Raw genomic sequence first — 25,751 nt, 5'->3', positions numbered from 1 at the left:
TCACAAAGAGGTTTAATGTCTCGGTTTAATAAGTACATAAGAGAGATTTCCATGTGTGTTAGGTTAGAAGTAGGAGATCAGTAATAGCAAATGTAATTGACAAATTAGATACGAAAAAATCACTGGGTCTAAATGCTATCCTTTTTGCTGCGCCGTGCAGCTTGTGGGATTTTAGTTCCCTAACCAGGGATTGAACCTGCACCCTTGGCAGGCAAAGGGCAGAGTCCTAACCACTGGAGCACCAGGGAATTCCCCATATTTTATTTATTTATTTGTGTATTTTGCGGTACGCGGGCCTCTCGCTGTTGTGGCCTCTCCCGTTGCGGAGCACAGGCTCCAGACGCGCAGGCTCAGCGGCCATGGCTCACGGGCCCAGCCGCTCCGCGGCATGTGGGATCTTCCCAGACCGGGGCACAAACCCGTGTCCCCTGCATTGGCAGGCGGACTCTCAACCACTGCACCACCAGGGAAGCCCAGGAATTCCCCATATTTTTAACAAACTAGAGGACAATGAGTAAACTGTGTGACATGCCTTTGTAAACCTTCGTTACCAAGGATTGACAGATTGTGTGATGGTCTCTGGAGTAGCATTCTTACATTATTTATGTGCCCTAAACTCCTTTGTAGTCTAAAGAAACCTGTGAACCCCTTTTCATAAAAAGAATATGACTTTTTAACTGTGTGAAATGTAGTTCACCTTAAAAAAAATTTATGATGTAAGAAATTTGCTTTTTATTACTAAATAACAACTAGTGATAGTCCTGCTAATACTACATTCAGAATTGAAGGAATGTTAGTTTCAATTATAGGTTAGTGAAAATAAGGATGTAAGTTTTTTTCCATCCAAATTCTTGGACCCCAGTTTAAAGAGCCTTTGCCCTGGCGAGTCCCGGACACATAGCTAAGTCATTTCATATGCAGCAAACCAGGGGTTTCCGTAAGAAGTAGTAGGATTATTGGCTTAAAGACTTGAGTTAGAGTCCCGCTTAGCACTGGGTAAGTCAATGAACTTTTTTTTTTAAACAAATTTATTTATTTTATTTATTTATTTTTGGCTGCGTTGGGTCTTTGTTGCTGCACGCCAGCTTTCTCTAGTTGTGGTGAACAGGGGCTTCTTTTGTTGCAGAGCACGGGCTCTAGGCACGTGGGCTTCAGTAGTTGCAGCACATGGGCTCTAGAGTGCAGGTTCAGTAGTTGTGGCGCACGGGCTTAGTTGCTCCGTGGCATGTGGGATCTTCCCGGACCAGGGATTGAACCCGTGTCCCCTGCATTGGCAGGCGGATTCTTAACCACTGCGCCACTAGGGAAGCCCTCAGTGAACTTTTTTGAGTTTCACTTCTCCTTATGTGTAAAATGGGTACGATAATTTTCACTTCTGAGATTAAATGACATCAACTATAAGACAGCATATTGAGGAATGTTAGTTTATTTTCATCTTTGAAGAACATATCAAAAACTTTGACATACGTTTAGTTTTGATTTGGAAGAGGGGAGACTTACAGTAGGAAAGAACAACATGTATGTCATGTAGGGTTTTCTCAGAGTATTCATGTATAGTGTTCAAGTTTTTGTAATGATACTAAAATTATTCATATTTCTTGTAAATATGAACAAGTAAGCTGCCTCTGGTTTTGCATGTGACAGCTACCTTTTCTGGGCAAGAAGTTAGTAGCTGGGTAGGATAAACTGTGGGTAAATCTTTCATTCCTTGTGCATAAACAGAAAAATGGCTAGTGAACATCAATGTGGTAAAAAGCATACTAGGCCAAGTGGTCAGTTTATCGCTGAGATTGTTGCCTGAATATTACCAGAAAGTCCATCAAAATGTTAGTCACTCCTGAGAGAGGTATGAAAAATAACATTTAGAAATGGACTGTGTTATCTTGGTAGGAAACCACGGTACATCCACTCTTAGACTATTAAATTATTGCACCTCAATGAAGAACAAATTAAGCAGGGGGGGAGGTTTCCAGTATAAATGATGAAGGCAACGGTGATGCTTTCATATGAAGATAAAGAAATTTGACTCCGCAGTGGAGTGATGAAGACTGAGATGGACTATGATTAAATTGTATTAAATTAGGAAAAACATGAAGAATAATCTGAAAATTAGCTTGAAAGATGAATATTGTTTGACAGGTGTGTAATGAGTGGTTTGTTTATGAAACTTAATAGCACAGAGAGTGGTTAGAGCTCAAGAACAGACCAGACCCAATTTAAAGGTTGCAAAGCCAGAGACTTTTTTCCAGCCCTAGTTCATTTCAGGTCAACAAACCATTTAATGATACTTGAACCTAATGGTTTATGAAACTCCTTATTCTCTTCATTCACTCAATAAATATTTATTGAACACATAGTGAATGCTCTTTGATCTCCCGACAGTGATTTGTTGAGCATCTACCACACTCAAGGGACTGTGGTAGACTCTGTGAGGGGTGTACAAATGAGTTAAACCAGTTGTATGTATATGTATGGAGAGTACAGAGTTGCTCTGCAAAGAGAAACAGAATTATGCAAACTCTAAGTGCCATAGAGAAATATAAACCTAAATGTTTCTCTTGAAGTGCTGATATAAATTACACTAGTACTTAGTTTTGTTTGTTTTTTTTAAATATATTGAGATATTCTTTTCATTTGTTTAAAGGCCCTAATCTACCTTGTTAACAGAAGCATTGTAATCCAGTGGCCTTTTAGTGTAGCCAGACCCCTTCTAGGTTCTAGAGCCAGATGACCCGGGTTTGAATTTTAGCTCTTCCTCTTATTAATTGTGTGGCCTCTGGAGAGCTGTTTAAGCCTCAGTTTATTCATCTGTTAATTTAAGGTAATAGTAATACCTACTTCATAGAGGCCTGAAAATGGTTAGAATGGTGCCTGGCACATAGTGCTCTCAACAAGTGTTAGCTATAATTATAAGTACTATTTTGTTTTGACAGTTTGATCTAGAGTTTTAGTTTGTAAAGTATTGAAATCAGAACCTTTTTATTATGAGTAGAAAATAAATCTTTTTTTAGATAATGCAGGTAAAAATACATCAATAAACTTATTATAATGCATTAACCTTTGTGTTTATGTAATAGATAGAAATGTCTCTCTATTTAAGATTATAACTGAAAGAGGTGATGGTTTACAACATTAAACTTTTTAGTTCAGGGTTTAAATATTTCTGTCCAGGTTGTCATTCTAATGTTAGTAATAGTTTGCCTTTTTTAGAATCATTCTTAGAATATACTAGTAAACCAGACTCTGCAGCAGGGCTTGCGAAAAGTTTTCTATAAAGGGTCAAATAATAAATCTTAGGCTTTGCTGGTCATGCCTCCTCTGTTGCAGCTACTCAACTCTGCCATTGTATTGCAAAAGCAGCCATAGTCAATATGTAAATGCATGAGTGTGGCTGTGTTCCAATAAAACTCTATGGGTACTGAAATTTTAATTTCATATAATTTTCATATGTCCTGAAATATGTTTTCTTTCCAATTATTTCTTAGCTGTCAGGATTTATAAAAATGGGCGGCAGGCTGAATTTGACATGCCGGCCATACTCTGCCAACTCTTTTTTTTTTTGTGGTACGAGGGCCTCTCACTGTTGTCGCCTCTCTCATTGCGGAGCACAGGCTCTGGACGCGCAGGCTCAGGGGCCATGGCTCAGGGGCCCAGCCGCTCCGTGGTATGTGGGATCTTCCCAGGCCGGGGCACGAACCCGTGTCCCCTGCATCGGCAGGCGAACTCTCAACTACTGCGCCACCAGGGAAGCCCACTCTGCCAACTCTTGCTCTACAGTCTTGGCTCTGCAACTCCCTGACTCGGTGATCTTGTGCTAGTTAATATTATTAAGCCTTTAATTCCATCTTTTAAATAGGGATAATACATAATAGTGTTTACTTTATATATAGAGTTGTTGGAATAAATGAGATAATCCATGTGAAGTGCTTAGCACCATCCCTGACACAAAGTAAGTGTTTAATAAATGCTATAAATTATTACTATCTAGTTGAATCTCCCTCATTTTACAGTGAGGCTCTTGGGACTCTGAAAGGATAACTGTTAGTCCTAAAGTCTGTTTGTGGCTTGTTAATAGCATTAAACTTATAGCTCTTCAGCTTCTCTTTCTACCCAACCATGCTGCTTCCATAGAGGATTGTAATACCATTTAATTAAATTAAAATGCTGCTTGATAAACTATTCTGTTGGATATAGTAGTGGTGGATGGATGACATTATGCATTTGCCAAACTCATAGGGCTTTATAGCACAAAGAGTCAAGTTTAATGTGTCCAAATTAAGTGAAAATCATTTAGGAGGTTGAAGGATTCCAGGAAGGAATGCAGATTGTGACAAGAGAATCTAATGGTATTACAAATGTATGAAACAACCTTACTAAAATGGGGAGGAAGGGAGTCCTGACCTGAGTAACATTGGAAATGAGTGGAATCTAAGACAAGGGACTGCACATGAGCACTGCAGTCTAATTCATAAAATTGTGTTCTATGGGATTGCCACTTAATTCTGATACTGAAATACATATATACCACAATTGAACAATTAAGTAAATGGATGGCTGGAGACAGGCTTCTCACTGTTAGAGTGAGAATTTACAGATAAGCAAGGGGAGGAGGCTACAGTGTTCCTTGTGGTGATGGATTAGAGTTGGAGACATCAGTATGAAACCGACACAGATGGTTGTGTATTGAAACATTTATAGACATGTACATACATGGGTTTATATACACACAGGTGTATTTCTGTACTCTGTCAGCTGAGAAGGTTAAAAGAAATCCAGGAGCATACCTATACCCAAATCTTGTTTTCTAATACCATTATCCAATAGAAGGAGCTAGAGCTCCTTGGAGAAATAGCTAATTGTAGGTTTGGGACAGGAAATATACAAGATGAGCCCGGAGCATCTTGTGCCAGAAGGTAAGGAAGTGCTCCAGCTACTACCACTACCACCACAACTCCACATTGAAGAGGATATGTCAGAGGAGCACAGGGGCCAACTGAAAGAGCTCCCAGTGGCCCAAACTGGAACGATTTGAGCAGCAAAATGAACAAAGCATCATTGAATTATAACCCATAAAATAAAATCGATATTTATGAATCTGTGTTGGTCTAAATAAATGATTGAATAAATGAATATACTGCTTGGAATATACTTCATTAGCATGGCTTTTTATGCCCTGGGAGCCTCTGGCTTGTGGGAGGTCCTTCAGATTAAATATTGGAGTAGTTAAGTATGTGGGACTTTGGAGTCAGACTTCTTGGATTCCGATCCTGGCTCTGTCACTTTTGGCTGTGTGACCTTTGGGGGGACCTTAAGGTTAACTTTTTTGTCTGTAAAATAGGGGTTACAATAGTATCTATGTCATAAAAGGATAAAATATGTGAACGTATATATGAAGTGTATATGCAAATAAAATATTCTGGCATGTGGCTCGCCATAGAAAGTGTGTACATAGTCTCCTTATTACAGTTGCATTTGATACAACAAAATCAAAAATTTGGATTCCCAGTTGGAATACTTTGTGATAAAGTCCCCCCACCCCCAGGCTTCTTGAATAGTGGAAAAAGTGTTTATTGAATGCCTAGTTTGATGTAAACATACCTGCCTTGTTCAAATTAACTGTGTATATTATATAGTGAAGACAATGAGAGTAATTATATATGGTGTTAATAAAATCATCACATGTCTAAGTGACCGAAATATCTGACAATTGAAAAGCAAGATCTGTTTAGTGTACAATTCAACTCATGCTTATTTACAGATGCTTCATCCCCAGGATGAATTACCTGAACCTTGATTTCTCAGACTTCCTATGGAGAACACAGTTTTAGACAACTTCTCTGTTACCACCCACACTAGTTAGTGTCTTCACTGCAAAAATGAAAACTGACTGTTAGTATAGGAAAACTAAATAGAAAAGTGAATTTTGTAATATTGGCTGTTTATGAATGTCTCTTAGTTTTTATTCTCAATAATAAACTCTGACCATCACTTTTGTAATAGTGGACAGTTAACTATATGGAACTGATAACTAAATGAGCGCAGCTCTTTGTGTGAATCTGTATTTTCACAAATATCTATCAAATAAGCTAATGTTAACTTCACTGAGGAATGAACTGATTTGCTCAAGATTTTTGGGCTGTGGATTCAGTCCTTTAGTTTCTCTTTTACAGGAGCATTTTTCTCAGCTATCTCATTCCCTGAAAAAGGTACGTGTTTTCATGCGTTTAGCTGTACAAGTTGTTGAAGTCACTGATTCTTCAGTAAGAGGGATCTTTAGCAGTGTTTTCAAATTTTTAATTTGATAAATTGTTATTAATTCAGATTGGGTGCTATTCACCAGAAGAGTTATGAAATATACTAGGGACCTCTAACATAGCCTAACTTAAAACAAGTTTTAAAAAAAAAATTATCATGTGAAAGGTCCACTGGCTACCTCAATATATATCTATATATATATATCTATAGATATATATATATATTTTTTTGGCGGTACGCGGGCCTCTCAGTTGTGGCCTCTCCCATTGCGGAGCACAGGCTCCAGACGTGCAGGCTCAGCGGCTATGGCTCATGGGCCCAGCTGCTCCACAGCATGTGGGATCTTCCCAGACCAGGGCACGAACCCGTGTCCCCTGCATCGGCAGGTGGACTCTCAACCACTGCGCCACCAGGGAAGCCCTCTTTTATATTTTTTGATTTAATAATATTTACACCCTAGATGCTTAATTAATGGAGATTAAACTTGATGTTGTGTCTGTGGTGTATACTACAGAACTCCCTGGAGGCAGTTGTGCTAGTAAGCTATTTCTTTTATTATTCTGATAAAAAGTAATTTGTTCTCCATCTTGGTGAAGATACTCTTCTAGGAAGTTGAAATTGTTCTTACCTAGAAGAAAGCAAATGCATTGTAATTGATTTTTTGTTGTTGTCATCCTTGGAAACATATTTCATTTGGTATGTATTCTGATTTCAGTGAGGAAAGAAAAGTAGGGAAGGGAAAATGTGGATAAGCACTTTTTTCTTTCTCACAATGTACCTATGAGGTAAGCCAAAATATCTTCTCTTTGCCATTTTAGAACTCACTGAAAGGGCCATCCTTTTTTAGCCAGGATTTCTTCATTCCATTTAAAATGCAGGTGTAGGGACTTCCCTGGCAGTCCAGTGGTTAGGACTCTGTTTCACTGCCGTGGCTGAGTTCAGTCCCTGGTTGGGAAACTCAGATCCTGCAAGCCGTGCAGCGTGGCCAAAAAAAAATGCAGATGTAATTTTTGTCTCTGAAAACTTTGTGCTTGGGCTTCCTTGGTGGCACAGTGGTTAAGAATCCGCCTGCCAATGCAGGGGACGCGGGTTTGAGCCCTGGTCCAGGAAGATCTCACATGCTGCGGAGCAACTAAGCCCCGTGCCCCACAACTACTGAGCCTGCGCTCTAGAGCCTGCGTGCCTAGAGCCCGTGCTCCGCAACAAGAGAAGCCACCGCAATGAGAAGCCCGCGTACCTCAACAAAGAGTAGCCCCCACTCACTGCAACTAGAGAAACTACTCACACAGCAGTGAAGACCCAACATGGCCAAATATAAATAAATAAAATAAATAAATTTTAAAAGAAGAAAAAAACTTTGTGCTTTGGGGAACTCTGGGCTTATTAAATTGTTCCTATGCTCTTACAGTAAGGAACCGTTCCTTTGGTTGAGGAGGTGGTTTCTGGCCTCCAAGTTGAGGGCTCTATCAGCCTATGCTCTTTGAAGGCAAGGTTTTCCCTCCTGCTGTTTAGTTCAGTTCTTGTACATAGTAGCTTCTTTAGCTTCTTAGTGAATATGGATGGTTTGAATGGAAAGTTTAGGTTCAGCTAGAATATTTAAAGAGTGCTTAATGATTTATTTACCTCTTTCCACATGTAGGGTGACCAAAAATTTATTGTTCTAACAGGAATGTGCTCAAACAAAACGTGGATACTTTTGGAAGTGAGAAGAGAGAGACTATTAGTAATTATGTTTCAGACAACAGGCATAAACTTGAACTGTCTTGGGCAAACCAACTAGGAGGTAGGGTCACCCTAGTCTTTTTGTTGTTTTATCATAGCAGAGTCTGTGGTAAAGAATTGGGTGGTGAAGAATTGGGGCTTTTGAGTCACTGATAATACATCCGAGTTCTAATTCTAGCTTGGGCAAGTTAATTAACCTAACTAAAATGAGAACACGGTTTAAATTACTGTGAGGATTAAACGATCTAGTATTATTATTATTATTTTTTGCGGTACGCGGGCCTCTCACTGTTTTGGCCTCTCCTGTTGCAGAGCACAGGCTCCAGACGCGCAGACTCAGCGGCCATGGCTCGTGGGCCCAGCCGCTCCGCGGCATGTGAGATCTTCCTGGACCGGGGCATGAACCCGTGTCCCCTGCATCGGCAGGCGGACTCTCAACCACTGCGCCACCAGGGGAGAACCCAATCTAGTAGTATTAAAGCACCTAGGACAGAAAACTCACACTAGTGTGCTCTTATTCAGTGTTAAGTCCCTTGTCCTCTCCTCTCATCATGCCATAACGAGACTTTTTACTTTCAGCTGAGACTGGCTTTGAAAGCTTTTTTTATGGTTAAGATTATGTGAAACATTTCAGTGAATGCAGAACTGTTTTTTGGCTGAGCCATTGAGCTTATTTTTTGTTAAAGTTGTATAATTATGGTGGGCAGGAAATAATAGATCCTAGTTACTCTTTCTCAAAACATTCATGAAAAACTTTTTCCCTGATTATTTTTTGTAGAATTGCTAAAAGATATTTTAATAGTTTATAAAATATAAACTGTCTTATATAATATTTAATAGCAATAGAAAGAAGTCAATGGAATGATACAAGTAAGTTTTTTTGGTTAGAAAAAAATGATTTAAATGAGAATTCTATTAAGTTTCTGGTCAATATTTATACCATACAGAATTACGTATTTTCTTTTGGAATTTGAATTATTTTTCCCCCTGTATTTTTTATAGATTTCTAGTTTAATCCATTTTAATTACTTTTGATTTTAAAATTTTATTTATTTATTTATTTTTGCTGCGTTGGGTCTTCGTTGCTCTGCGCGGCTTTCTCTAGTGTGGTGAGCAGGGGCTACTCTTCACTGCAGTGCACGAGCTTCTCATTGCAGTGGCTTCTCTTGTCACGGAGCGTGGGCTCTAGGCACGCGGACTTCAGTAGTTGTGGCACGTGGGCTCAGTAGTTGTGGCACGCAGGCTCTAGAGCACAGGCTTGGTAGTTGTGGTGCATGAGCTTTGTTGCTCTGCGGCATGTGGGATCTTCCCAGACCAGGGATCGAACCCGTGTCCCCTGTATTGGCAGGTGGATTCTTAACTACTTTGCCACCAGGGAAACCCTAATTACTTGTGGTTTTTAAAAAAGGAAACTAAAGCAGTTTTTGTTGTACTTTGTGCCTTAATACGAAGATCTACATTGTGAACCAAAGGGAAGTATTGTGGTACTAAAACTTCCAACTACTTCTGGTATTGCATGTGATTCCTTACTTAGTAAACAACAGATAATAAGGTAATGCAGAAAGACCTAGGGTAAAGAACAATCACAAAGGTAATAGATACAACTAAGAAAACTAAGAGAAATGGGGATTATTTAGTATGTCCATTTAAGTATACAATAAATTGTTGCTGCCTGTAAAATACTGGAGAGTTAGGGAAGATACTCTTGCTAATTTTAACAGCAAGGGATGCTGGTTTAAGCACAGCATATGTTATGGGAGCTTTTAGTGTCTACTTACTTTTAGTACGTAGTAGCTTTTAGTATCCTGGTACTGGAGAAATACAAAAACTACTTTTAAGTGCCATGGCTAGAAATTGAATCCTAATCTAAGCTGCAAAAGGGAAAGTGTAATCAGGATCTGCTGGAGTAATTCTGGGTGGCCTTGGAACCCAGCAGACTTCATGAGAATCCTGGTAAGGTTACAACGTTTGTGTTAAAGGGAATTTGCACCTTTATTTGGCATGGATATAGCAGAGAGCGCCACTACCCCTGATTACATATAATTTGCCATAATACTCTCTCTACAGACTGATTTTTTTAATACCCTTGCAAACTGATAAAGAAAACAAGCAAAGAATGATTACCAATTTTTTTAATGTAGAAGTTTTTAATTTTGATGAAGTAGTTTATCAATATTTTCTTTTATGGTTAGAGCTTCCTGCGTCCTATCTAATTTTTACCTACATCAAGGTCACAAAGATATGTTCTTACGTTTTCTTTTAGAAGCTTTATCATTTTAACTTTTTATTTAAGTCTGATTCATCTCTCACTTCACTTTTGTGTATGGTATGAGGTGTAGGGGTTTCAGGTCCAATCTCTCCCCCTCCCCCTCCTCCATATAGATGTCAAGTGTTCCAGCACCATTTGTCAGAAAAACTTTCCTTTCTCTGTTGAATTGTTTTAGTGCCTTTGTCAAGAACAGTGTCACTGTGTAACTGTGGGTCTCTTTCTGGACTCTATTCTGTACCATTGATTTGTCTATCCTTACACTAATGCGGTACCATCTTGATTACTGAAACTTTTAGTTAGTCTTGAAATCAGTGTAAACTCCAACTTTGGTCATCTTTTCCAAACTTGTTTGGACTATTCTAGATCCTTTGTATTTCCATAAAAATTTTATTTTATTTTAATTTTATTTTATTTTTGGCTGTGTTGGGTCTTCGTTGCTGTGCACAGGCTTTCTCTAGTTGCGGTGAGTGGGGGCTACTCTTCGTTGCAGTGCGTGGGCTTCTCATTGCGGTGGTTTCTCTTGTTGCGGAGCACGGGCTTGGGCTCAGTAGTTGTGGCTTGCGGACTCTAGAGCGCAGGCTCAGTAGTTGTGGTGCACAGGCTTAGTTGCTGCGCGGCATGTTGGATCTTCCCGGACCAGGGCTCGAACCCGTGTCCCCTGCGTTGGCAGGTGGATTCTTAACCACTGCGCCACCAGGGAAGCCCTGTTTTATTTTACGTTTAAAAATATTTATTTATTTATTTGGTTCCACTGGGTCTTAGTTGCAGCATGCAGGCTCCTTAGTTGTGGCTCACGGGCTCCTTAGTTGTGGCATGAGACCTCTTAGTTGTGGCATGAGACCTCTTAGTTGTGGCATGCATGTGGGATCTAGTTCCCTGACCAGGGATTTAACCCGGGCCCCCTGCATTGGGAGCATGGAGTCCCAACCACTGTGCCACCAGGGAAGTCCCCATATAAATTTTAGACAGAGCTTGTTCGTTTCTTCAAAAACCCTTCTGGGAGTTGATTGAAAAATCTATACGTGAATTAGGGGAGAATGTACATGAAGGACGTAATAGTAATACATATATCTGGCAAAAGAATTACATCTATGATACATCAAGGACTTCTATAACTCAGTAATAAGAAGACTAAAATTTTCTGAAATGTGGTCAAAAAACTTTAACAGACATTTCACAAGGGAATTTATACAAATGGCCATTAAGTGTGTGAAACGGTGCTCAACTTCATCAGTCATCAGGGATGTACAAATGAAAGCCACAGTGAGATATTATAATACCAAGTGTTGACAAAGATGGGAAGCAACTAGAATTCTTGCTTGTTGGTGGGAGTGTAAAATAGGAGAACCACTTTGGAAAATTGCTTGGTGGTTTCTTATAAGGGTAAACATATACCTACCTATGACCTAGAAGTTCCATTGCTAGGAATTTACCCAAAGAGAAACGAAAACCCAAATATCCATCAACAGGAGAATAGATAAACAAATTGTGGTTATATTCATTCCTGTAATGGAATCTGATTCAGAAACAAAAAGGAGTGAACTATATGTAGAAACATGGATGAATCTCAAAAGCATACTAAAAGAAAAAGAATCCAGACACAAAAGTATACATGCAGTATGATTCCCTTTATATAATAAATTTCTAGCCTTACAGCGGTTACAGGTGAGGACTCAGGAGTCAGATTGTCTAGATTCAGATCCACATTCCGTATTAAGTGGTATGACCTTGAGTAAGTTACTTAACGTGTAAACCTTTGGTTCCTTATCTGTAAGTGGGATAATAATAGTAACAGTCCTTTTAAACAGAAAATTGTTGGGTGGGTTCTATGTGTTGGAGGTATTATGCTACTGTTAGAATTTTGTAAGAACCCTCTATATGAGATTTAAATTTGTAAAGTGTTGCAAATATTTTTCACAATTTATCATTTACTTTTTTTTTTTTTTTTTTTTTTTTTTGCGGTACGTGGGCCTCTCACTGTTGTGGCCTCTCCTGTTATGGAGCACAGGCTCCAGACGCGCACCGTGGCATGTGGGATCTTCCCAGACTGGGGCACGAACCCGTGTCCCCTGCGTCGGCAGGCGGACTCTCAACCACTGTGCCATCAGGGAAGCCCTATCATTTACTTTTTTTTTTTTTTTTAATTTATTTATTTTTGGCTGTGTTGGGTCTTCGTTTCTGTGCGAGGGCTTTCTGTAGTTGCGGCGAGCGGGGGCCGCTCTTCATCACGGTGTGTGGGCCTCTCACTATCGCGGCATCTCTTGTTGCAGAGCACAGGCTCCAGACGCGCAGGCTCAGTAGTTGTGGCTCACGGGCCTAGTTGCTCCGCGGCATGTGGGATCTTCCCAGACCAGGACTTGAACCCGTGACCCCTGCGTTGGCAGGCGGATTCTCGACCACTGCGCCACCAGGGAAGCCCCATCATTTACTTTTTAACTGTATTTTTTTTTTTTCTGTGCAGAAATGACACAGTTTAACATGTTTATTGAGATATAATTCCCAGTTGATAAAATTCACTATTTAAAATGTATATGGTTTTAGTATATTCATTGGTTTTAATATGTTCACAGAGTTGCAACAATTAATCTCAGTGTCAGTTTAGAACATTTTCATCAGCCCCCAAAGAAACTCCTGCTTATTAGCAGTCACACCCCGTTCCCCACTTACCCCTGTCCCAACCCTCTGTCCCACACAACCACTGATCATTTTTTTGTTTCTATAGAGCTGCCTTTCTGGATAGCTCATAAATGTAACCATACAGTATGAGGCCTTTGTTTACTGGCTTGTTTATTTAGCATAATATTTTCAAGGTTCATCTATGTTATAGCATCTGTTAGTATTCCATCTCTTTCTATTGACAAATAATATTCCATTATATGGATATACCACATGTTACTTATCCATTCATCAGTTCGTGGACATTTGTGTTGTGTCCACCTTTTGGCTATTGTGAATATTACTATGAAGATTCATGTCTAAGATTTTTGGGGACCTATGTTTTCATTTCTCTTGGGTATGCCTAGGAAGTGGATTTGCTCTGTCAAAGGTTAACATATGTTTAACCTTTTGAAAAACTGTCAGACTTTTCCCACATGGCTGCACCATTTTACATTCCCACTAGCAATGTATGAGTGTTCCAATTTCTCTACATCCTTGTCAACCCTTGTTACTATCTATCTTTTCTATTATAATCATTCTAGTGGGTTTTATTGTGTTTTTTTTAATATAAATTTATTTATTTATGGCTGTGTTGGGTCTTCGTTGCTGTGCGCGGGCTTTCTGTAGTTGCGGTGAGCAGGGGCTAGTCTTCGTTGTGGTGCGCAGGCTTCTCATTGTCGTGGCTTCTCTTGTTGTGGAGCATGGGCTGTAGGCACGCAGGCTTCAGTAGTTGTGGCACATGGGCTCAGTAGTTGTGGCTTGCAGGCTCTAGAGCGCAGGCTCAGCAGTTGTGGCACACGAGCTTAATTGCTCCGTGGCATGTGGGATCTTCCTGGACCAGGGCTTGAACCCGTGTCCCCTGCATTGGCACGTGGATTCTTAACCACTGCGCCACCAGGGAAGCCCTTTATTGTGGTTTTGATTTGTATTTCCCTGATGGCTAATGATGTTAAATCATCTTTTTATGTGCTTATTAGCCATTGAAATAGCCCCTTGGGAGAAAGATCTATTCACATCCTTTGCCCATTCTTAATTAATTAATTTCTTAAAAAAACATTTTTGGCTGTGCCGTGTGGCACATGGGATCTTAGTTTCCTGACCAGGGATTGAACCCGCGTCCCCTGCGGTAGAAGTGCAGAGTCTTAACCACTGGACCACTAGGGAAGTCCCCTTTGCCCATTTTTAAATTGGGTTACTTGTCTTTTTGTTACTGTGTTTTAAGAGCTTTTAAAAATATATTCTGGGAGACGCAAGAGGGAAGAGATATGGGAACATATGTATATGTATAACTGATTCACTTTGTTATAAAGCAGAAACTAACACACCATTGTAAAGCAATTATACCCCAATAAAGATGTTAAAATATATATATATATATTCTGGGTATCAGTCCCTTATCAGATATGTGATTTGCAAATATTTCCTCCTATTTGTGAGTTTTCAATTTCTTGATAGTATCATTTACAGCACTAAAGATATTAAGTCCAGTTTATCTGTTTTGCCATTTTGATTTTGCTATTGGTATGTATCTAAGAAGCCGTTACCTCATCCAAGGTCATGAAGATTTGCCCTTATGTTTTCTTCTAAGAGTTTTATAGTTTTTGCTCTTAAATTTAGGTCTGTGTTCTCTTTTGAGTTAATTTTTGTGTGTAGTGTAAGAGTTCCAACTTCATTCTTTTGCACGTTACTGTACAGTTGTCATGGCACCATTTGTTGAAAAGGCTGTTCTTTCCCCATTGGATTATCTTGACACCCTTGTGGGACATCAGTTGACTATAAATGTAAGGGTTTATTTCTGGACTCTCAATTGTTCCATTGATTTATATTTCTAGCCTTACATCAGCACCACACATCTTAATACCTACTACAGCTGTGTAGTAAGTTTTTTGTTTTTTAAGTGACTTCTGTCTCCACCTGTTTTTTCCTCTCTTTTTTTAAAAAATTTATTTATTTTTGGCTACGTTGGGTCTTCGTTACTGCGCGCGGGCTTTCTCTAGTTGCGGTGAGCGGGGGATGGCTAGTCTTTATTGCGGTGCGCGGGCTTCTCATTGCGGCGGCTTCTCTTGTTGCGGAGCTCGGGCTCTAGGTGCTTGGGCTTCAGTAGTTGTGGCATGCGGGCTCTAGAGTGCAGGCTCCGTAGTTGTGGTGCACGGGCTTAGCTACTCCACGGCATGTGGGATCTTACTGGACCAGGTCTCGAACCCGTGTCCCCTGCATTGGCAGGCAGATTCTTAACCACTGCGCCACCAGGGAAGCCCCGTGTAGTAAGTTTTGAAATCAGAAGTATGAATCCTCCAACTTTGTCGTTTTCAAGATTGTTTTGGCTGTCCTGGGTCCCTTGCATTTACATATGAATGTTATTTTATTTTTATTTATTCTTTTGGCAATGCCATGGCTTGCAGGATCTTAGCTCCCTGACCAGGGATAGAAACCAGGTCACAGCAGTGAAAGTGCTGAGTCTTAACCATTGGACCACCAGGCAGTTCCCTGAATTTTATAAAAATTTATTTATTTATTTTTGGCTGCATTGGGTCCTTGTTGCTGCGTGTGGGCCTCCTTTAGTTGCAGTGAGCAGGGGCCACTCCTCGCTTTGGTGCACGGGCTTCTCATTGTGTTGGCTTCTCCTGTTGCGGAGCACGGGCTCCAGGCGCGCAGGCTTCAGTAGTTGTGGTTCTCAGGCTCAGTAGTTGTGCCTTGTGGGCTCCTGAGCGCAAGCTTAGCAGTCGTGGCGCACAGGCTTAGCTACTCCACAGCATGTGGGGTCTTCCCAGACCAGGGCTCGAACCTGTGTCCCCTGCACTGGCAGACGGATTCCCAACCACTGCGCCACCAGGGAAGTCTCTCCCTGAATTTTAGAATCAGCTTGTCTATTTCTGCAAAAAAGGCAGCTTGGATTTTGTTTTGTTTTGTTTTGTTTTTTGCGGTACGCGGGCATCTCACTGTTGTGGCCTCTCCCGTTGCGGAGCACAGGCTCCGGGCGCGCAGGCTCAGCAGCCATGGCTCACGGACCCAGCCGCTCCGCGGCATGTGGGATCTTCCCGGACCGGGGCACGAACCCGCGTCCCCTGCATCGGCAGGTGGACTCTCAACTGCTGTGCCACCAGGGAAGCCCGCAGCTTGGATTTTGATATTTTGATAAGAATTACATTTGCTCTGTATATTTTTGACATGTTAAAAATGTTAAATCATTTGATCCATGACCCATGGGATGTCTTCATTTATTTAGTTCTTTAATTTCTTTCAACAATGTCTTGTAGTTCTTTGGTTAAGTATTTTGTTCTTTTTGATGATATTGTAAATGGAATTATTTTCTTAATTTCATTTTCAGATTGTTCATTACTAGTATATAGAAATATAATTGATTTTTGTATATTGATATTGTATCCTACAAGATTACTGAGCTTATTTATTAGTTCTAATCATTTTTTTTAGTGCATTCCTTAGGATTATCTATTTGTATACAAGATCATGTCATCTGTAAATAGAGATAATTTTACTTCTTTCTTTCCAAGCTGGGTGCCTGCACTCCTTCCCTCCCTCCCTTCCTTCCTTTTCCTAATTGCCCTGGCTAGAATTTTTAGTCAGTTTTGTGGGGTTTTTTTGTTTTGTTTTTTGTTTTTTGTTTTACACGGACCTCTCACTGTTGTGGCCCCTTCCGGACGCGCAGCCTCAGCGGCCATGGCCCACGGGCCCAGCCACTCCACGGCATGTGGGATCTTCCCGGACCGGGGCACGAACCCGTGTCCCCTGCATCGGCAGGCGGACTCTCAACCACTGCGCCACCAGGGAAGCCCCTTAGTCAGTTTTGAATAGAGGTTGTGAAAGCAGACAACCATGTCTTGTTTCTGATCTTAAGGAGGATAGCATTCTGTCTTTCACTATTAGGTCTGATGTTAGCGATGAGTTTTTCATAAATGTCCTTTATCAGGTTGAGGGAGTTCTCTTCCTTTTTTTTTTTTTAATTTTATTTTTTGGCCGCACCGTGTGCATGTGGGATCTTAGTTCCCCAACCAGGGATCAGACCCGTGCCCCCTGCAGTGGAAGGGCAGAGTCTTAACCACTAGACCACCAGGGAAGTCCCGAGGGAGTTCCTTTCTGTTCCTAGTTTGTTGAGTGTTTTTATTTTGGAATGGTGTTGGATTTTGTCAAAGCATTTTTCTGTTTCTGTTGAGATGATCAAGTGGGTTTTATGCTTTAATGCAGTATAGCACATTGACTGATTTGCAGATATTACACCAACCTTGCATTCCTAGGATAAATTCTACCTTAGTAATGGTGTATTATTCCTTTTATATGCTGTTGCTTTCAGCATATGATACAGTTGACCCTTGAACAATGTGGGTTTGAATTGCATGGGTCTGCTTATATGTGGATTGTTTTTCAATAACTGCTTACTGCACCATCTGTGGTTGGTTGAATCCATGAATGCAGAACTGTGGATATGGAACCTTAGTTATGGAACTGCACATATGGAGGGCTGACTGTAAAGTTATATGTGGATTTTCAACTGCAAGGAGGGTCAGTGCCCCAAACCCCCATGTTGTTCAAGGGTCACCTGTATTTTGTTGAGGATTTTTGTGTCTATATTAAAAGGGATATTAGTCTGTATAGTCATACCTCGGTATCCATGGGGAATTGGTTCCAGGACCTCCTGTAGATACCAAAGTCTGTGGAAGCTCAAGTCCTTTATATAAAATGGTGGAGTCAGCTCTTCATACCTGTGGGCTCTACATCTGTGGATATGGAGGGCTGACTGTAGTTTTCTCTTGATGTCTTTGCCTGGTTTTGAAATCAGGGTAATGCTGGTGTCATAGAATTTTTTTTTCTGTTATTTGGAAGAGTTTGTGAAGGATTGGTATTAATTCTACGTTAAATGTTCAGTAAAATTCACTGGTAGAGCCATTAGGCATGGGCTTTTCTTTGTGGGGAGTTGGAAGCATTAAATTTTAGATGATTGTATGCATCACACTTCTCATTTTCTGTTCATTTGATCATACAGAAGGATCCATATCCTGACCTGTTGTTTCCTCATTCAGAGTTGTAGGTGTTTGTAAATAATGCAGATTCCTCACTTAACATTAAACATAGTCTGACACTCATGAGTAATACTTTTTTTTTTTTTTTTAACCAGTACATGGGCCTCTCACTGTTGTGGCCTCTCCCGTTGCGGAGCACAGGCTCCGGACGCGCAGGCCCAGCAGTCATGGCTCACGGGCCCAGCCGCTCCGCAGCATGTGGTATCTTCCCGGACCAGGGCACAAACCTGTGTCCGCTGTACCGGCAGGCGGACTCTCAACCACTGCGCCACCGGGGAAGCCCAATGAGTAATACTTTTTTCCTGAACTCCCATGGCACTTTATCTGTATGTCTCTTAAGTGACTTCCCATGTGTGCTTTTTATTGTGGTTATTTATGTTTGAGCCTTAAATTCCCTATTAGACTAAATTCTCTGAAGGAAATATGTTTTTCTACACTACACTTAGAGTTGAGCAATTGAATAGCTGAATGAGTGAAATGTTGCTTTAATATTCATGTGAAAATAGCATCTCCATTCTTTTTTTGGTCTTATTTCTGTCTTTTAAAATCTTATGGAGTTTATTTATTTGGCCTGATCCTACTATTTGTGCCATAGCTCTGCAAATTATCAGTGTAGCCTGTAGCTCTGATTCAGTAAATCACATTCAGTCGTAATAGGTTTGGGTTACAGATTGCCTGAGTTATGGGGGAGTGCAGGTGGGAATGCCAGTTATTTTGTTACCTTAATACTTGGCCTTTTATGTGAGCTACAGCCTATAACCTGCTACAGACTGTCTTTAGTCCTTTAAATGCTTTAAAGCTATAGTTGTTCCCATAAGAGCTGTACTTTTACTCAGCCTTTTCTGTGCTAGTATTGATAAATTTAGGAATTACTTCTTTTTTTTTAAAATTTATTTATTTTTATTTAATTTATTTTATTTTTGGCTGCACTGGGTCTTCGTTGCTGTGCACCGGCTTTCTCTAGTTGCGGAGAGCAGGGGCTACTCTTCCTTGCGGTGCGCGGGCTTCTTACTGTGGTTGCTTGTCCTGTTGCGGAGCATGGGCTCTAGAGTGCAGGCTCAGTAGTTGTGGCACATGGGCTCAGTAGTTGTGGCTCGCGGGCTCTAGAGTGCAGGCTCAGTAGTTGTGGCGCTCGGGTTTAGTTGCTCCGCGGCATGTGGGATCTTCCTGGACCAGGGCTTGAACCCATGTCCCCTGCATTGGCAGGCGGATTCTTAACCACTATCCCACCAGGGAAGCCAGGAATTACTTCTTAAAGGCAGTTATGATTGAACTCTCTTTAGATATCTGACTAATTCAGTGATTCTCAATCTGCTGTTCTCTGAGATATTTCAATGAATATTTTGCTGTAGAATGGTCAAATAAGTTGGGAATTTCTCTTGGAGAGAGACTAAGAGCACATTAGCATATTGAAGACTAAAGAATCTTAAGTCTGACTTCAATGCATTAATATTTTTAATATTCATGGTCATTTGTTAATATCTTGAGGTCGTACTCAGAGAAGCAAACTTTGGGAAATGCTTCTCTAAATGATTGGTATGAAACCAATTTGGGGTAGCATTTATAAAGAGAAATCAGAAGTGAAAATAGAGTTAAGTATGGAAAGTCTAAATGTGTAGGTCTTAAGACAGATACTTAATGGTCATAATTGTGACTGACTATTTTATTAGGTGGTCATGATATATTATGTTCTTAACCATTGCTGTTAGGAAAAAAAGATTAAAAAAAATTAAAATCCAAGCTAAAAACAGTTTCTTAGACTAGGCTACCGTTTGAACGGTGCCTCTTAGCTCATCTCTATTCAGAGATAGGGTGGATTTCCCTCCAAGTGGGTATCTTTGTTAGACTTTTCATTTGGAGGAAGACGGAAATTCTGTCCTCAGCTAAGAATTGGCAGTTGACGCAGGTGTCCTTCAGGTTCTTGTCTAGAAGTAACACCTTGATCTCTCACCTCCCTATATTTATCTAGGCTTGCCTGAGAGACAAATTTTAAGGAGGATTCCCTGAAAGATACTCAGTTCATGCAGTCTCCTATTCTTGTTCAACAAGGATGGATAATGAATGATTGAACACATTCTGCTTAAGTTACCCAACTTTTGTTATCTTTTGATTTGTCTTATTTAAACTTTTGTCCCCAAATCATGTGTCCAGGATATGAGTAGAGACCTATGGTCATTGACTACAGATTGTCTTTATACAGAAAGTAACATTAGAACTAGAGTTTTGTAGCCTTGACATTTAAGACTGTGCTTTGAAAAGCAAATTAATATGGTCATTTGTAAATATCAGAACCAAATAGATTCATGAGATAGGGACTCTTTGCACAAATAGTTTAGTAAGTTTGTTTAGTAAGGGAGCTAAGGTGTGCATGTATACAGTTAATTGACTGTAAGATCATACAAGTGTCATGCTTTCCATAAATAACCATGCAGATGTTCAAAGAAGAGAATAGTCTTAGCTAAGAATAATCTAAAAGTGTTTCCTGGAACAGTGTATTTCACTCATTTTGTCTTTGAAGGATTTCATTTCAGCTTGGTGAGACTTCTCTTTCAGAGATGTTATTCATAGGATAAGGGCAAGACAGCATCCATAAAGGCATAGCAGTAATTAGAGCGTGCAAAGCAGTTCAGTCCAGGACCATATATGGATACAGGTAGGTAAGTTTGAGTATGATTTGAAGGCAGATACTTTACCATGGATATCAAGCTTAGTCAGGGGACCTAAAGGGTGATCATAGTCCAGTTGCAGGATAATCAGGATTAAAGAGCCAGAGTTCAGGGTATGGACCAGGCCAATCAATGGTGAATTGCTCTAACATCATGTATTAATCCTTTGAAATGGCAGTAAGAGCCTGTGGTTGGAGGAGTTTTAAAGAGCTCTTCACGTGAATATTGGGATGGATCTGAGAGGAAGTTACGAGACATTTTCAGGGTATTCTTAATTTGTGTCAAGTATAGGGAAATAGTAAAATTGGAAAAGTAGCTTGAAGCCAGATGATAAAGGTCTTTGAATCTCTGGTTGAGGAATTTAGACTTCATTGGATTTTGGAAAGCTATTGTGGGATAACAACATAATCAGAGTGATGTTTTGGAAATACTGATCTGGAAGTAGCTGCAAAGATGGATCAGAGGGAGCAGTACCTGGAGGTGGGAAGCCAAATTAGGCAGCAGTAGTCTGGGTGTGTGAGTACATGTGAATGTACTTAATGGCACTGAATTTTCTACTTACAAATGATTAAAGTGGTAAATTTTATGTTATGTATATTTTACAACAGTAAAAATCTAATCAAACACTTTAAAAATATTCCTTGACTCTCCAGATATCATCATAAGACTTATTCTTGTGGAGATATGTCATGAACTTCATGCACCTCCTCCTTTAGCCTTGTGGAAATAAGAAAGTGCTATTTTATGATTGCTATTTCAACTATCAATGGTGATATGCTACAGAGGTGATTCTGGGAGAATCAGACTATAGGATTGATGTGTACTTGGTGTCACAGGGGGCACATTGAGCATTGTAAGACCATACAAGTAACTCTGATCTTTCCTGGACAAATTGGTTTTGACTTCATGTTATTATGCAGCCCAGATACTGAGGAATTATTTTAAAAAGTAGTTCCTTTTGGGCTTCCCTGGTGGCTCAGTGGTTGAGAGTCCGCCTGCCGATGCAGGGGACACGGGTTCGTGCCCCGGTCCGGGAAGATCCCACATGCCGCGGAGCGGCTGGGCCCGTGAACCGTGGCCGCTGTGCCTGCGTGTCCGGAGCCTGTGCTCCGCAACCGGAGAGGCCACAACAGTGAGAGGCCCGCGTACCGCAAAAAAAAAAAAGAAAAAAAGAAAAAAAGTAGTTCCTTTTGAATCACCCAGTATTTCTTTGTAGTCATACCTTCATACCGCCTTAATTAGGACCATTTTATTATCAGCTAAATTAAGTAGAGCATAATATCAATTTTTAAAAATAAATTTATTTTATTATTATTTTTATTTTTGGCTGCACTGGGTCTTTGTTTTTGTCACGCGGGCTTCCTCTAGTTGTGGCAAGCGGGGGCTGCTCTTCGTTGCAGTGCGTGAGCTTCTCATTGCGGTGGCTTCTCTTGTTGCGGAGCACGGGCTCTAGGCGCGCGGCCTTCAGTAGTTGTGGCACGCAGGATCAGTAGTTGCGGCTTGCGGGCTCTAGAGCACAGGGTCAGTAGAGGCACACGGGCTTAGTTGCTCCATGGCATGTGGGATCTTCCCGCACCAGGGCTCAAACCTGTGTCCCCTGAATTGGCAGGTGGATTCTTAACCACTACGCCGCCAGGGAAGCCTGAGCATAATATGAGTTATTTTGTAATAAAATCTTAGGAGGGTGCCAAGCAACAATTTTTTTTCATTTTTTCATTCAACTACAGATGATTTACAATATTGTGTTAGTTTCAGGTGTACAGCATAGTGGTTCAGTTTCACATACACACACACACACACACACACACACACACACACAATAAATCCTGGTTGTTTATCTATTTTAATTTAGTGGTGTGTATCTGTTAATCCCATACTCCAAACTTATCCACCTCCCCCCTTTCCCCTTTGGTAACCATAAATTTGATTTCTATGTCCCTTGCCCCTTTGGTAACCATAAGTTTGTTTTCTATGTCTGTGAGTCTGTTTCTGTTTTGTAAATAAGTTCATTTGTATTATTTTTTAGATTCCATGTGTAAGTGATGGCATGTAATATTTGTCTTTCTCTATTTGACTTCACTAGTATGATAATCTCTAGGTCCATCCATGTTGCTGCAAATAGCAATATTTCACTCTTTCTGGCTGAATAATATTCCATTGTTTATGTATACTACATCTTCCTTTTTTTTTTTTTTTTTTTTTTTGCAGTACGCGGGCCTCGCACTGCTGTGACCTCTCCCGTTGTGGAGCACAGGCTCCAGATGCGCAGGCTCAGCGGCCATGGCTCACGGGCCCAGCCGCTCCGCGGCATGTGGGATCTTCCCGGACTGGGGCACGAACCCGTGTCCCCTGCATCGGCAGGTGGACTCTCAACCACTGCGCCACCAGCGAAGCCCCGAATCTTCTTTATCCATTGATCTGTTGCTTCCATGTCTTGGCTATTATAAATAGTGCTACTATGAACATTGGGGTGCATGTATCTTTTTGAATTAGAATTTTTGTCTTTTCCGGATATATGCCCAAGTGTGGGATTGCTGGATCATATGGTAACTTTATTTTTAGTTTTTTAAGGAACCTCCATCCAACAGTGTAGGAGGGTTCCCTTTTCTCCACACCCTCTCCAGCATTTATTATTTGTAGACTTTTTGATGATGGCCATTCTGATGGGTATGAGGTGATACCTCATTGTAGTTTTGATTTGCATTTCTCTGATAATTAGCATTGTTGAGCATCTTTTTGTGTTCCTGTTGGCCACCTGTATGCCTTCTTTGGAGAAATGTCTATTTAGGTCTTCCAAGCAGCAATTTTATATGCTTTAATTTGTATGTATGTGTATCAAGATGAATTATATGTATTCTCTAAGGTAGTTTTGCTTTATTTTTAAAACCAAGTTTCTTTGAAATCTTCTGGAATGGGTACCTGTTAGGTCTCATTTTGAAAAGTAGAATTTATTGAAGTCCTTTATAAAAGACTTTTATTAAAAAGTCTTTTATAAAGACTTTTATAAAAAGTATTTAAAGTTTTTTTTTTTTTAGTTAGTTTTGGCTGTGTTGGGTCTGAAAGGCTGCGCGTGGGCTTTATTTTTAGTTGCAGCAAGCAGGGGCTACTCTTCCTTGCATTGTGTGGGCTTCTCATTGCGGTGGCCTCTCTTGTTGTAGAGCATGAGCTCTAGGTGCGCGGGCTTCAGTAGCTGTGGCTCATGGGCTCTAGAGTGCATGCAGGCTCAGTAGTTGTGGCGCATGGAGCTGCATGTGGTTTCTTCCCGGACCAGGGCTCGAATCCATATCCCCTGCATTGGCAGGCGGATTCTCAACCACTGCACCACCAGGGAAGCCCTAAAGTATTTTTTAACCTCTTTTTTCTTTAACTGTTCCCAAGATTGATATTTTATATACCATGAAATTCACCTCATTTAAATGTACAATTCAGTGATTTTTAGCAAAATTACAAAATTGTGCAAACATCACCACAATGTGGATTTACATTTCTACCTCCCCTAAAAAAGATCTCTAGTATCCATTGGTAGTCACTCCCCCTTTGTACCCCCAGTGAACCACTGATCTACCTTTTGTCTCTATAGATTTCCTTTTCTGGATATTTCATATAAATGGAATTCTACAGTATGTGGTCTTTTATGTCTGACTTCTTTTACTTAACATAAAATTTTGAGGTTCGTTCATGTTATTGCATGTATCAATTGTTTATTCCTTTTTATTGCTGAATAGTATTCCATTGTCCAGACATGCCATATTTTATTTATCCATTCACCATTTGATGGACATTTAGATTATTTCACTTTTTGACTATTATGAATAATACTGCTGTGAACATTCACATAAAAGGCTTTGAGTGGTGGACATGTGTTTTTATTTCTCTTGAATAGATAACTGGGAGAGGAAGTGCTAGGTCGTATGGTAACTATATTCAAATTTTCAAGCAACTACCAAACTTGTCTATAGTGGCTATAATATTTTACATTTTCACCAGCAATGTATGAGGGTTTCAGTTCCACATCTTCCCCCAACAATTGTTTTTGTCTTTTTACTGTAGCTGTTCTAGTGGGTATAAAGTGGTATCCCTCTGTAATTTTAATTTGCAATTTTTGATGTTGAGCATCTCCATGTGCCTGTTAAGCCATTTGTATATCCTCTTTGGTAAAATGTCTGTTCAAAGTCTTTTGCCCATTTTTTAGTTATCTTCTTACTGAGTTGCAAGAGTTCTTTATAAATACATATCTAAAGTCATGAGGATTTTTTTTTTTCTTGTAGAAGTTTTATATTTTGGGGTTTTACACCTGGGTCTCTGATCCATTTTGAGTTAATTTTTGTGCATGGTATGAGGTAATGGTTTAAATTCAACTTTTTTTTTTTTTAAAGTGAGAAAAGGACCTATTTCATTGGTCACTGTGCAGATTTTTTTTTTAAATTAATTAATTAATTTATTTTTGGCTGTGTTGGGTCTTCGTTTCTGTGCGAGGGCTTTCTCTAGTTGCAGCAATCGGGGGCCGCTCTTCATCGCATTGTGTGGGCCTCTCACTATCGTGGCCTCTCTTGTTGCGGAGCACAGGCTCCATATGTGCAGGCTCAGTAGTTGTGGCTCACGGGCCTAGTTGCTCCGCGGCATGTGGGATCTTCCCAGACCAGGGATTGAACCTGTGTCTCCTGCGTTGGCAGGAGGATTCTTAACCACTGTGCCACCAGGGAAACCCCTAAATTCAACTTTTATATGTGTTACATATTCAGTTGTCCAGCACAGTTTGTTGAAGACTGTCCTTTCCCCCATTGAAATTGCCTTGGCACCTTCATTGAAAATTAATTGACCATAAATGTAAGGGTTTATTTCTGGATATTTCAGGTCTATTTCATTGGTCTGTATGGTTATCCTTATGCCAGTACCACACTGTCCTGGTGACTGTAGCTTTATGATATATTTAAAATCAGAAAGTATAAGTGAGTAAGCCCTGTACTTTTTCAAAATTATTTTGACTATTCTAATTCCTTTGTGTGTCCATATAAATTTAATAATCAGCTTGTCAATTTTTGGGGAAAAAAAGCCTACTAGGAGTTTAATAGGGATTATGTTGAATCTGTGGCTGAATTGGGAGAGAATTTTTAACATTCTCTTAAGGAGAAAGATTGTATTAGG

General features: G+C 40.2%; 1 protein-coding gene across 5 annotated transcripts in view; it reads left to right on the top strand.

The window, feature by feature from the left end:
* Positions 1 to 25,751, top strand: part of INO80 (INO80 complex ATPase subunit) — a 131,957-nt gene that overhangs the window by 3,048 nt on the left and 103,158 nt on the right. The window lies entirely within an intron of this gene.

This window comes from Tursiops truncatus, chromosome 2 (assembly GCF_011762595.2).
Source record: "Tursiops truncatus isolate mTurTru1 chromosome 2, mTurTru1.mat.Y, whole genome shotgun sequence".
Classification (NCBI taxonomy): Eukaryota; Metazoa; Chordata; class Mammalia; order Artiodactyla; family Delphinidae; genus Tursiops; species Tursiops truncatus.
The sequence above is the reverse complement of the archived record's forward strand: the minus strand, read 5'-3'. Positions and strand labels throughout refer to the sequence as shown.